Source organism: Muntiacus reevesi, chromosome 6 (assembly GCF_963930625.1).
Source record: "Muntiacus reevesi chromosome 6, mMunRee1.1, whole genome shotgun sequence".
NCBI lineage: Eukaryota > Metazoa > Chordata > Mammalia > Artiodactyla > Cervidae > Muntiacus > Muntiacus reevesi.
This window is the reverse complement of record NC_089254.1, coordinates 100,224,577-100,235,218: the sequence shown is the minus strand read 5'-3', so window position 1 is coordinate 100,235,218 and position 10,642 is coordinate 100,224,577. Positions and strand designations below refer to the sequence as shown.

At 38.7% G+C, this 10,642-nt stretch overlaps 1 pseudogene; it reads right to left on the bottom strand.

Annotated features, from left to right (window-relative positions):
• Positions 1–4,895: 4,895 nt before the first annotated feature.
• LOC136170776 (zinc finger CCHC-type and RNA-binding motif-containing protein 1 pseudogene) lies at positions 4,896–5,808 on the bottom strand (annotated as a pseudogene).
• Positions 5,809–10,642: the final 4,834 nt, after the last annotated feature.

The following is a 10,642-nucleotide window of genomic DNA, read 5'->3' as shown; positions in this document are numbered from 1 at the left end:
TAAATTATATATTAATCAGTGTTTTATGTCTTTGAAATTTATCTAAGGGATTTATTCTGTTTATACTTTTCCTGTGTCATTTTTAAATTCAACATTATGTCTGTGATAATAACTTATGCTTCTGCAGGTAATTTTATATAATTCACTTTTGCTAATATGTGCATGCCTGCTCATCCCCTCAGTCGTGTCTGACTCTTTGTGACCCCATGGGCTGTAGTCCACCAAGTCCCTCTGTCCCTGGGATTGTTCAGGCAAGGATCCTGGAGTGGGTTGCCATGTCCTCCTCCAGGGGATCTTCCCAACCCAGGGGTCCAACCTGTGTCTCCTGTGTCTCCAACAAAGCAGGCGGATTCTTTACCCACTGAGCCATTGCTAATATATAAGGTTCCATTTATTATTAATAGTTTGTCAGAATTTATTATCCATTCTTGAGTTAATGTACACTAGTTTTCTCCTCTAGATTTTGGTGCTAGTACAAACAGGATGGCATTCTTATACCTTTCTTTACATACCAAGGTATAATATTTCTCTATACCCAGGAACATAAAAATTGAGCCTTAGGGTCACCATGTCAACTTTACATGCTAAGACAAAATGCTTTCCAAATTAAAATGAAGTTGCTTAGTCGTGTCTAGCTCTTTGCGACCCCATGGACTGTAGCCTACCAGGCTCCTCCATCCATGGAAGTTTTCAGGCAAGAATACTGGAGTGGGTTGCCATTTCCTTCTCCACTGGATCATCCCGACCCAGGGATTCAATCCGGGTCTCCAGCATTGCGGTCAGATGCTTTACCACTTGAACCACTAGGAAAGCCCCAGGAAAGCTCCAAATTAAGCAAGATAAATAATCCCAACAGCTGTTGTGTGTTTTCTTGGGTTGCACATCTAAAATTCAATTGGTACTATTCTTTCTAATTTTTTAAATTTCTGGCTGTGCCAGATGGCATGTGGTTTACTAGTACCCTGAACAGGAATAGAACCAGCGCCTCCTGCAGGGGAAGCCCAGAGTCTTAGCCACTAGTCTGCCATGGAAGTCCTGGCACTTATGTTCTTTAAACTTCGCCAGTCTATTAGGATGAAATAGTGTATCACTCTAGTTTTAGTTTGCATTTTTATGATTTTTCGGTTTAGTTCCGTTCAGTTGCTCAGTCATGGCTGACTCTTTGTGACCCCATGGACTGCAGCATGCCAGGCTTCCCTGTCCATCACTAACTTCCAGAGCTTGCTCAAACTCATGTCCATCGAGTTGGTGATGCCATCCAACCATCTCATCCTCTGTCATCCCCTGCTGCCTTCCATCTTTCCTAGCATCAGGGTCTTTTCCAATGAGTCAGGGTTTCATATTAGTACTAGAGTTTCAGCTTCAGCATCAGTCCTTCTAATGAATATTCAGGGATGATTTCCTTTAGGATTGACTGGTTTGATCTCCTTGCAGTCCAAGGGACTCTCAAGAGTCTTCTCCAGCACCACAGTTCAAAAAGCATCAGTTCTTTGGTGCTTAGCTTTCTTTATGGTCCAACTCTCACATTCATACATGACTATTGGAAAATCCATAGCTTTGACTAGACAGACCTTTGTTGGCAAAGTAAATGTCTCTGCTTTTTAATATGCTGTCTAGGTTGGTCATTGCTTTTCTTTCAAGGAGCAAGAATCTTTTAATTTTATGGCTGCAGTTACCATCTGCTCTAATTTTGGAGCCTAAGAAAATAAGGTCTGTCACTGTTTCCATTGTTTCCCCATCTATCTGCCAGGAAGTGATGGAACCGGATACCATGATTGATTTTAGTTTTTGGAATGTTGAGTTTTAAACCAGCTTTTTTGCTCTCCTCTTTTACTTTCATCAAGAGACTCTTTAACTCCTCTTTGCTTTCTGTTATAACGGTGGTGTCATCTGCATATCTGAGGTTATTGATATTTCTCCCAGAAATTTTGATTCCAGCTTGTACTTCATCCAGCCTAGCGTTTCACATGATGTACTCTGCATATAAGTTAAATAAGCAAGGTGACAATCTGCAGCCTTGATGTACTCCTTTCCCAATTTTCAACCAGTCTGTTATTCCATGTCCAGTTCTAACTGTTGCTTCTTGACAGGCATACAGGTTTCTCAGGAGGCAGATCAGGTGGTCTGGTATTCCTATCTCTTTCAGAATTTTCCAGTTTGTTGTGATCCACACAGTCAAAGGCTTTAGCGTAGTCAGTGAAGCAGAAGTAGACCTTTCTCTGGAATTCTTTTGCTTTTTGATTGAATATATTTTTTCTGTTTATAGGCCGCTAGTGTTTTTAGTACACTGTCTTTTGCCCATATTTCTTTTTGAATGTTCAGCTATTACTTATCCCTTACATATTCCTGGTAGCAAACTTTGTCAGTTACACATGCTGCTAATATCTGTTCAATCTGTGCTTGTCTTTCACTCTTTGTAATGCCTTTTTTTTAGTTGGTATTCCTAACTTAGTTGAATCTATATTCTCTTTGGGGAGGGTATGCATTTAATTCTTTGTAATTATGCTCTGTACCCCAAGATCATAAAGATATATTTACAAGTTATTTACTAGACAGCTAACATTTTAAAGTTACGTGTAAGCATTTGATTCTTTAATAAACATTATTTTTGCTTAGGCTGTGAAAAGGAGTTTAAATCCATACTTATTTCTGTGGATAACAGCTTGTCCCAGAAGAACATTGCATTATTCCCCTGCATACCTCCAGCTCTGGCTCTATCATATATAAAATGCCTACTTAAACATGCTCCCCTTTTAAATCCATGATTTTCGTTTGTCTGTTTATTTATGCTTTTTTCATTATCCTAAATTAAGAAATGATTTGATAATTCAAGGAGAAATCACCATACTTTGTCCCTGTTCAACATTATTTTCTCCATTCTCTGTGTTGTCCACTTTCATCAAATTTCATGAAAATATCTTTTGGGATTTTGATCAGCCCTGAACAAACAGATGATAGTGCAGAGTTAGGAATACTCTATGGGCTTCCCTGGTGGCTCAGAGGGTAAAATGTCTGCCTGCAGTGCAGGAGACCTGGGTTTGATCCCTGGGTCGGGAAGATCCCCTGGAGAAGGAAATGGCAACCCACTTCCATATTCTTGCCTGGAGAATCCCATGGACAGAGGAGCCTGGTGGGCTACAGTCCATGGGGTTGCAAATAGTTCGACACGACTGAGCGACTTCACTTTCACTTCACTTTACCATTGGTTTTACTTATTCATGATCATGGTATATATTTTCACTTATTTCAGATTTTTAAAATGTTTTCCTTTAAAATTTAATCCTTTTCTGAATTAGTCTCATTTACCTAATAGATTTGTTTTTATGTATGTTATTTGTTACATTAGAATTTTTAAATGATCTCTCTTTAAAAAATATTTTAACTGTTGATAATATCTGGAATAAACTTTTTATATTTATACTAAATTCAGTAAACTTATTAAATCTGTTATTATTAATAATGCAATGCTTCTTTAGATTCCTTTGGTTCTTCTAAACTTGCCATCTGTCTTTTAAAACTTATCTTCCCCTCCTTTTCTCATTCTCAGCCTTTTTTCTGTTCTACGGGACAGAATTTGGCAAAATCTTCACTAGAAATACTAGTGCCATTCATTTACTTATTTATCAATTATATTTGACTTGGAGAGTTACAGGTGCTAAACATGTGGTAGATGCTATGAGGGTTATAAGGTATGAGAATGCATCCTGCTATTAAAGGAGTTAGCTGCATACCAAGGTGAAAGGGACAGTGATAGTCGTGTCTGACTCTTTGCCACCCATGGACTGCAGTCTGCCAGGCTCCTCTGCCCATGGAATTCTCCAGGCAAGAATACTGGCGTGGGTTGCGTTGCCCTCCTCCAGGGGATCTTCCCTACCCAGGGATCAAACGAATGTCTCTTACATCTCCTGCATTGGCAGCAGGTTCTTTACCGCTAGTGCCACCTGAGAAGCACATCACTCTCCCAACTGTTACTGGCCCAGGTTCATCTTGGCTGACCCACATGAAGCCAAAACACTAGATGCCCAGGTTTGCAGCAGAAAGTGAAAGTGAAAGTCACTCAGTCGTGTCCGACTCTTTGCGACCCCATGGACTATACCGCCCTTGGAATTCTCCAGGACAGAATAGTGGAGTGGGTAGCAGTTCCCTTCTCTAGGGGATCTTCCCAACCCAGGGATAAACCCAGGTCTCCCACATTGCAGGTGAATTCTTTACCAGCTGAGCCTCCAGGGAAGCCCAGGAATACTTGAGTGGGTAGCCTATACCTTCTCCAGCAGATCTTCCCAACCCAGGAAATGAACAGGGGTCTCCTGCATTGCAGGTGGATTCTTTACAGCTGAGCCACAAGGGAAGCCCGTTTGCATCAGGGAAGTGGTTTATTTGCAAGGCAGTCAAGCAAAGAGATGAAAGATCTTCTGCCCATTTTTATTTATTTATTTATTGTTTATTTGTTTATTTTAAAGAGGAAATTTTTTTCAAAAGTTCTTATATAAGCCAATCATGAATAAACTTTTATAATGAACTTCTCAAATCTTTTTACTATCTACCTTTCTGGCTCAGCTGGTAAAGAATACGCCTGCAACACGGGAGACCTGGGTTCGATCCCTGGGTTGGGAAGATCCCTTGGAGAAGGGAAAAGCCACCCACTCCAGTATTTCTGGCCTGAAGAATTCTGTGAACTGTATAGTCCATGGGGTCACAAAGAGTCAGACATGACTGAGTGACTTTCACTTTCTTCTTGGGATAGCATTGTTATGATAGCATTACATTTTCTTTTTTATTCAAATGAACTGTTTTAAAGATTAATGATTATTAGCAAATCTTGATGCAAGATAAACATGATACTATAAAATTACCATTTCCTATCAACTATCTAAAGTAAAAAAGTATTTGGTACTAAGTGTTCTTATGTTCAAATTCTAAAAGTAATTTTTAATCCCAAGGGAACTTGGTACTCCCAGACTTAAAAAAATTTTTAATGATATTTACATAATATATATATTTTTTTCATCACTAAGTTCCTCCTCATCACTGAAGTATGTGCTTTTCTTTATCTTTGGGAGTCTTGAATCATCTGATATTGAAGAACCTCCTAAACTGGGTTTCCATTTTTTTTGTTCTTCTTCAGTTTTGGCTTGCTGGAAAGCTATAGCCTGACTGAGGCTGTCAAGAGCAGGATCTTTCTCTTCATCTTCACTTTCTTCTACTTCTTCAATTTCTTCTTCTGGCTCAGGAATTTTCTTTTCTTTTTTTTTCTTTTTCTCTTTCTTTGGAGGTTCATGTATTCCAAGCATATTTTTAGGACAGGCATAACTTAAGTGTCCACTTTCCCCACATTCATAACACTTAGATTTAGCAAAGTAGTTTTGTCTTCGGATGAACTCAGCTGCTCTTCCATTGTCAATAGCAATGCTTGCTTTTATCACTCTACCAAATGACTGTTTGTTGTTTATTGCCCTGGTACAGTTTTGTGCAGAGTCTTTATCCAAAAATAAAATAAATGCAACCCCTTTACTCCTCCTGGTATCTTTATCTTTCATTATAGTAACCTTTACAACTTTGCCATACTTGGAAAATATCCGATATAAGTCATTGTTGGTCAGGGAAAAGGGCAGATTGGATACATACACTGTGCTTTTACTTGGGGCCAATCCACCACTCATTTCTTCAAGTGGGGCGGGCCCGGGGGATAGGGCCAGAAGAGCGTGAGTCCTCAACTCACTTGGGGCTCAACCCCGACCGTTCATCGCTCCTTGAAGCTGCCTTGGCATCACGGGTCCCGGGACGGGTCAGGCACAGGAGACGAGAAGGTAGCTAGCATCTTCTGCCCATTTTTAAAATTGTGTTGTTTGTGTTTTTCATATTGAGTTTCCTGAAGTGTTTATATATTTTGAATATTAATGGTTTACTGATTATTTTGTTTGCATATATTTTCTTCCATTCAGCACGTTATCTTTTTCTTTCATCAGCGGTTCTCTTTAGTTTGTTTTTGCTGTAAGATTTTAGGGTTAATTCAATTGCATTTGTTTATTTTTGCTTTCTTTCCCCAGTGAGACAGATCTGAATATACATTGCTACAATAGATGTCAAAGAGTGTTCTGACTGTTTTTTCTTCTAGGAGTTTTATTGTTCCTGGCCTGCATGTCAGTCTTGAATCCATTTTGAGTTTATATAAGTGTGTGGGGTCTGAAAACGTTCTAATTTCATACTTTTATGTAGCTGTCCAGTTTTACCAGTACTACTTATTGAAGACAATCTTTTCTAAACTGTATATTCTTGAATTCTTTGTCATAGTTTCACTGACCATGTTTTTGTGGGTTTATTTCTAGACTCTCAAGTGTATGTCCATTTTTGTGGCAATACCATTCTGTTTTGATTATTATAGCTCTGTATTAATAATATTAACTGAAGTCAGACAGTATGACACCTTTAGCTTTGTGGTTTTGTTTTTTTTTTTTTAATTCTCTTGAATGCTTTTTACTATCTGGGATCTTCTGTGCCTTTCACATAAATTTTAGAATTATTTGTTCTAATTCTGTGAAAATTGTTGTAGGCATTTCAATAGGGACTGCATTAAATCTGTACTACAGACCTTTTAGTAATATTAATTCTAGAAATGGCCCATGAGAGGAACAAGAAATGAATTCACAGACTTGACCAGCAGAGATGCAACACCCAAATTCTTCTTTGCAAGTCATGTGCTTCGCAGTCAAATATTCTCCTTAAATATAGTTAACTTACTGGTTTACTTTCATAAGCAAAAAGTATCTCGTCTTAACTCTTCCAGTGGCTTGTTTGAATTGGTTTATTTCACTTTAAACCAGAACAATACTAACAGGCACACAGAAAATGAGGCTGCTCTTGTGATCTCAGGTATGGTTGCCAGTGATCACTAATTTCTGGAAAAGGTGTTTTTCTATAATATATTGCGGTTGAGACATCCATTGAGAAATGTAAAGACTAAATCAAAGTGGGATAATGCAAAGTCTTGGAAGAAATATTTTAATAAATAAATTCTACACGAGTATTAAAAAGAACATTCATAATACATGTCTTAAAAATTTAGAGAAGACAAAAAAAATTCAACAAAATATGTGCTGGACATATTCAATAAAAAAACATACAAAGCAATGGTAAAAGAAGTTAAAAAGACCTTAGTAAAATAGCATGGAGGTATTTTGGGGGAGGGGGAAATAGTCTGTGTCTTGATTCTCATGCTGGTTGCATGGATTGAAAACTTGTCACAATGTACTGAAACATGGACCTAAACGGGTGCATTTCGTTTTGGTATGTTATGCCTCAAAGTTGCTTTTAAAAGTTGCACGATTGCGGGAATCTGGTTGGGGAGATGCTAATTTTTCTGCGCAGTTGCTCTGTCAGGGACAGCTGAGAGAAGCAACCATGAACCCTGAGGAGTCTCTGGGTCTGGATCAATGAATGTGCTGAGCCAGGCGATCAGGGTCCCCACGGAAGACAGGTGACCTGCCGATCGATTATCCTCATGTCTGAAGGCACAGCTTCGCCAGATGAAAAGCACGGAACTGCACGTTTTAATAAAGATGGTTAGAAACCCATCCAGGTCACATCCCATGTCTCCTTTGCCAGATACTCTGCAAACTGGATTCTTTACCAGCTGAGCAACCCACTCCAGTCCTCTTGCCTGGGAAATCCCATGGACGGAGGAGCCTGGTAGGCTGCAGTCCATGGGGTTGCTAAGAGTCAGACACGACTGAGCGGCTTCACTTTCACTTTCACTTTCTGCAACCTGTGGAATCTGAGACCCCTGTACAGCTTCCTTCCTCTTCCTTGGGTGTCTGTTCCCACCAGTTATTTTCCACCTCTCTTTCTGTTCATGCAGTGTTGCTCATTTACAGATTTTTCCTTCTGGCTAATGCTCTCTCAAGGTCAGTTTTCTGTTAATTCCTACCCTCCTACAACACCACTGATTTCCTGGGCTGGGTCCACGGTGAGTTTATGCTCTAAGAAGAGCTGACGTGCCGCACTGTGGACTGGCTGCTGGCACAGAAATACAGAGCTGAGTCCGCCGCCTCAGTGGACTTGATTGCCAGGCTGCAGGGTGAGTTTTGGGGGCGCTCAGCTGAAAATCGCTGTTTGAACACAGCTGTATCTTCTGTAATTTTTCCATTCCACAAATAAACCAAATGCTCAAATGCTTCTTCCAGCTTCTTGCGATACCAGTAAACATAAGAGTGTCCTTTTATGGGAACACAATCCATCTTTGCTTTCTGGTCTTTTCCTTTGACCAGATGACTGGGACTCTGGGTGACCTCAGTGTCCATGAAGCCTGTGAGGAGACAGAAAGTTCCCAAAAAGCCCTAGATTTGGCAGCCACAGGAGAAAGTCCTAAAACTTGAATCCAATACATTTGCCTCACCTGCTCCCCAGAGAAAAACAGCCACACAGCACAGGAGGCCGAGGCCCATGGCTGACTCCAGAAGGAAGCAGGGCAGCGCCTTTTGCTCTCAGGCGCCTCATCCCCCTTCAGCACCTCCTTGTGACGAGGTCGCTTCCTGGGGTCACCGTCCCCGGGTACCTGAGACTCGGACATTTCATAGGCTGACAGGACAAGGAAAGCTGGTGAAACAACCAGTATGCATTCCAGACTGCTTTACTTTTCTGTCTCCTGAGTCTGCTCTCCCACCACTTCTTTAAATATAAAAATCATTTCTCATGAATAATTTGTTTGCTTTTTAAATTTGTCAGCTTGCCCTCTCTCCTCCTCCCTTCCCTCAGACAATGAACCATATCACTTGCGGTCTGTCAATCGTGACTTCTACTGCACTTACAAAATGGTATAGCAGCTACTTTATGTTAATAAACCAAATTTTGTACTATACAAAAGAAATATTTGTGATGAACCTGCAATAGATCTAGACAAATAATAAAATGAATGATCTTGCCTGAAGCAGTCAGTTTGGAAGGTAGATTTTCCCAGAGAACTTTTAAGTCCTTGTTATTTTTCTAGATTCTATCATTCTTTTCTACCAGGTCTAGGTAACCATAATCCTGAGTTCAAATTTTTACTCACTTTCTATTACCACTTTTAGGTTTATGTAAGAATCTGTAAATTATTTATTAATCATGTTTTATGTCTTTGGAAATTATCTAAGGTGTTCATTCTGTTTATACTTTGTTCCGGTAATGTTCTTTTTTATTCAATAGTGTGTCTATGCCAATAATTCATGTTTTGCACATAATTTTAGATAATTCAATTTCATTAGTAAGTAGAATTCCATTTATTAGTTTGTCAGAATTTATTATCCATTCTTGAATTTATTCACAGTAGTTTTTTCCTCTAGATTTTGGTACTAGTATAAATGGGACTACATTCTCATACCTTCCTTTATAAACCAAGTTGTAATATTTCTCTATACCTGGGAATATAAAAATTGAGCCTTAGGGTCACCATGTTAACTTTACATACTAAGACAAAATACTTTCCAAATTATTTAAGTCAAATGATCTCAAGAACATTTTATTGTGTGTTTTCTAGTGTTACACACCTAGGACTCAACTGGCATAATTCTTTCGCCAGTCTATTAGGATAAAATGGTATCTGACTGTAATGTTAGTTTGCATTTTTATGATTGTTAAGGAGGCTGAATATATTTTTTTCTGTTTACAGGCCACTGCTGTTTTTTGTACACTGCTATGCCCACATTTCTTTCTGGTTTGGTAGCTACTGCTTATTTGTAACAGTTCCTTACATAGTCTGGTTACCAAATTTTGTCAGCTACATTTGTTACTAATACCTTTTGATTTTCTGGCTTGCGTTTCACTATTTGTAATTTTAAAAAATATGTTTATGTATTTCTTTGGCTGCTCAGGGTCTTGGCTGCAGCCTGCGGGATCTAGTTCCCTGGCCAGGGGTGGAACCTGGGCCCCCTGCATTGAGAACACCCAGTCTTAGCCAACGGACCCCAGGGAAGTGCCTGGAGTGTTTTTTATTGATATTTCTAATTTAGTTGGGTCTACATTCTTTTAATGGAGTGTACACATTTAATTCTTTATAAGCAACGCTTTCATAATCCAAGGTCATAAAGATAAATTCACAAGTTATTTATCAAACAGCTGACATTTTGAATGTTGCACTAAAGCACTTAATTCTTTTATAATGTATGGAATTTTAATTTTTAAAATCTTTTATAACAACTTGTCCCAGAAGAACATTTTGTGTAGTGCCCTTATTCCTCTGCATACATGCAGTGATGGCTCTATCATATATAATATGCCTATATAGGCATGCTGCCCTTTCAAGTCTATGATTTTCCATTTGTAAATTCTTATGCCTTTTTCATTGTCCTAAATTAGGAAATGGTTTGGTGATTCAAAGAGGAACCACCTCACTTTCTACTTGTTCAATATTATCTTCCCTAGTCTCTTTATTGCACATAAATTTCAGTTTACTTTCATCAAATTTCATGAAAATACCTATTGTGATTTTGTTTTGTGCTGCATTGAATTCATAGATAATAGTGCAGAAACACTACTGGTTCAATTTTTTCATGATCATGGTATAAATCTTCACTTATTTCAGATTTTTTAAATGTTTTCCTTTAAGATTTAATATTTTTCTGTATTAAAGTCTCATTTACATAATCAATCTGTTTTACATATTTATATG